The sequence below is a fragment of the Trachymyrmex septentrionalis genome, unplaced genomic scaffold (assembly GCF_001594115.1).
Source record: "Trachymyrmex septentrionalis isolate Tsep2-gDNA-1 unplaced genomic scaffold, Tsep1.0 scaffold52, whole genome shotgun sequence".
NCBI lineage: Eukaryota > Metazoa > Arthropoda > Insecta > Hymenoptera > Formicidae > Trachymyrmex > Trachymyrmex septentrionalis.
Genome location: NW_017305694.1, coordinates 1,721,671 through 1,725,452, shown reverse-complemented (window position 1 = coordinate 1,725,452; position 3,782 = coordinate 1,721,671). Strand labels below are relative to the sequence as shown.

At 36.3% G+C, this 3,782-nt stretch overlaps 1 protein-coding gene across 1 annotated transcript in view; it reads left to right on the top strand.

Moving 5' to 3' along the window:
* The window catches only part of LOC108751800, a gene marked incomplete at its 5' end in the record, with an annotated part of 87,642 nt that overhangs the window by 74,449 nt on the left and 9,411 nt on the right, over positions 1-3,782 (top strand). The window lies entirely within an intron of this gene.

Sequence of the window (3,782 nt, the reverse complement as noted above, 5' to 3'; positions counted from 1 at the left end):
TGTGTGTGTGTGTGTGTGTGTGTGTGTGTGTGTGTGTATGTGTGTGTAATATTATATATTACAGTTATATTATTGAGTGAGAAATTACATGTAACTTGCAGGTGTTTACTGCGAAAGAATATTTCATTAAATAATTCGACGCTGCCGAGCTACTTCAGAGTACAGCTTTATCAAGAGTAGGAAAAGTATAATTTATCCATAAGTATCATGTTTGATATTTAAAAATTAATACTATACCTTTCAGGTTTTATTAACATACTATAAATTTGCTCGTTCTAAAAGTGGATACGCGGAAAGAACACCGAGTGTGAACAGAGCATATGTTCGCATTCACGTATACGCGTGATTTTTCATGTTTTTAGTATAGATTTGTAGTTTTCGTTTTTAATTCACTCTGTAAAGGTGCTTCCATATAATTCGTAAATCGCAAAAAAAAAAAAGTAATTCGCAAATGCATACGCAGAATGAAGATTCGCATTTATTTTTTCATTGCGTGCGATTAGTTTTCATCTTGCGTGCGGTGATCGTCATTCTGCGCCAGCATTTGCGAATTACGTTTTGCGATTTGCGAATTATGTGGAAGCACCCAAAAAATTTACAGAATAAATTTATCAGATACTTGTGTGTGTTAGCCAGTCGGTTTTAATGAGAAGACGATTTCACTTTAAATTAGAGTAGAAGTTTGCAGCGTTAACGACTTCATTTAAAAAAATAAGTGACTCTTCACCTTTTGTCTTAGAGTGAGTAAATTTACTTGAAAAAATGCCAATACCGAAAATCTGTAGTATACGGCGTAAACTATAAGTTTTCAGTACTGATGAATTGGAACACGACTAATGTCAACATCACTTTCGTAATCAGGGCAAGTTGCGTCCGCAGTTTTATCATCTCGGAATCGGGTTTTTGCTTCTCGAGTAGTCAACTACGGCACATCCAAACCGCTAATTACGAGTAATTAATTACCGTAAATACGCCTCGGCATATCGATGTCAAAGCTTCGGGTCCTCTCCCTTGACCCCTTTAATCGGATGAACGTAGGCACGTCCGAATGGTAATCCTGAAATTCGCTTGGCACTCGACCGAGGGATTCTGGTTGGCTGCCGGAGGACACATTCACGATATCGACGCGTCCGTCCTCGCAAAAACAGCGGTTGCGCTTAATCCCGTTTCAAAGATTAGATTTAACCCCGATTAAATAGCTACGACCTTTTCCTTGGCTAAGCAATCCTGGGAGATTAAAATGAGACCCCGGGTGTATAATACGCGCTCTCGAAATCGGGCAACTCGTAATTATTCGCGGTCGGATAATTATTCGCTCGCGACTGTCACATATATTTTGCCGAGTAAAGCCGTACCGCCGCGTATCACAGGCTTGAAAGCATCAAATCTAAATTCAAAGCGGGAACGATGGTGCGTGTACAGTGTATACACCGCGATTTTCAGTACCTATAGAATTTTATCCGTATAACATTTTGCACATAATGAGTAATATAGAAATTTATATTAGTAAATAGTAGTACGTATAAAAGCAGTATAAAGGAAATGTAAAATAATATGAATATATTTTTGAAAGAAATTAATTTCGCTCTGAAATTTTAGTCAGTATCTCAATATTATACTTAATTCTTTACTAAAATAATAATCTATTTTTTGCCTAATGTATAAAAGACTTTCCATTTATCGGACCTATCGTTCTCTTTTTCGTCGATTTAGTTTGGTTTCATTAAAATCGAAAATTAAAATCGATTAAGCGTTTTGGAACACAAGCTAATAGTGCGCGAGATAAAATTTTAACGGACAAAACGAAACGCGGACAGCAGTAATTGAATTTTGATATCGATGAGATTTTAAACGTCGACCGAATTTTACGACACATCATGTCGACATCAAATTCTCGTTTCGAATTTTTTTTTTTTTTTTTTTTACGTTTACGAAATGGCTATCGACCCCGCTCGTAGCCGGTAGCCACCCTGGATTACAACAATCGTACGAGCGGCATATACTAGATCCAATCATGGACTATTACAAAAAAAAAAAAACGTAAATGACAAGAATCAAAAGTCATACCTGACGACAAACTATCGCCGTCGATGGGACCAGTGATTGACGAGAGTGATCGTGTCGCCGGTCGACGTTATTACATTTACACGTGTTACACCGTGTTACACGCCATGCACTCATGCCTCTCACGGTATCTCTCTATTCAATTCGTGACGATCGATGAGTACAATCATCCGCGACCGGCGTTTCAAGTCTTAAATGACAACGTTGTATTTAAATAAAGGAGAAATAAAGCGCGCACATCGATCGCATTCGAATCGACCTCGTTCGTCAGCTTTTTTTTATTTCACGTTCATGATGACGTCCCATATAGAGATATTACCATTCCTCGCCGTTACTGTTTCATTTTTTCCCTTTCCTCTTCAAGGAGGCGACCGCTGAATATCAAGATCGAACGTTTTCGAATTTCGATCTCCTCTCGAATTCCTTATCTCGCGCCGAGTACGATTCCGGCGGAACATAAAACTTTATGCCCGGGGAGACCGATCTCCTTATAGGAAAGGGGTTGAAATTCAACCAGGCGATCCCGAATTGCCGCGAATAATCATGCGAAATTGCCGTGTAAGAAACGGAATGAGGGAATCCCGTCTGCGGAGCGAACTTCGACTTAAAATGAAAGTGCCCGTAAGGCGTTTACTCACCTATAACTCGCAGAAATATATATCCCTCTGACTGCGAGAAACTGTCTTGCAGAAAAAAATTAAGCTAAGAGGCGAAGAGAAGAAAGTTACATGAGTCCCGCGAGAGTTTAGATATAAGCGAAGCGCGCGCGATAAAATAAAAATATTTCATATTTCAGATCGCCTTGGCAATTTTCTTGATTGACATCTCGAGCGAATAGTAATTTTCACGTTTCGCGTTGCAACATATTTTGTTCCACTTATTATAATAACTTTGTTTATTAATTTTATAATGAACTTTTGTCGCACAAGAAGTTATAGATAACGGAAAAATTTCAAGATCCTATTTTTTTATATTTAAATTAAATCAATTAAATAAAAGAAAAAAATCCTATTTTTAGTCGAAGTGGATCTTGATGCTTAATAATATTTATATGTAAATTTCCGCAAACCCAATGCGATTGCGTTTCAAGTCCGATAAATCGAATCAGTGCGCAGTTTATGGAACTGAAAAATATGTTTGCAAAAATTTGCATACGAATATTATTAAGCATCAAGATGCGTTTCGATCGAAAATATAATTCTTTCTCTTATTTGATTTATTCTTATTGATGTAATTTTTACTTGTAATAAATTAGAATTTTTCTTCAATTATTGATTGTATCTCTCTCTCTCTCTCTCTCTCTCTCTCTCTCTCTCTCTCTCTCTCTCTCTCCGTGTCATTTATATTAATTCCATTGCTTTATTTATAATTAAATTGTTGCACAAGAAATTACATTGAATAACAAAAATCTCAGGATATCATTTTATGCACAGAGATTAAATCTTTATAATTTTTTTTAACACTAATGACTATATGATTTACAATGATTTGAATATCACATTGCAATGCAGTTTTAATTGCAAGTTTTATAAAATGTGACATTGATTTTTCGTTATATAAGCGTTATGCAAGCTCCTGCCTGAGTTTTGAATGTTCTGCCAGTTATGATATCTGTTCTTGTTTACGATTTCAATTGGACATCGAATCGGCACGCAGTTTATGAAAACTGAAAAAATGTATTTGCAAAAATTTGCATATTAATATTTTTAGGTAATAAG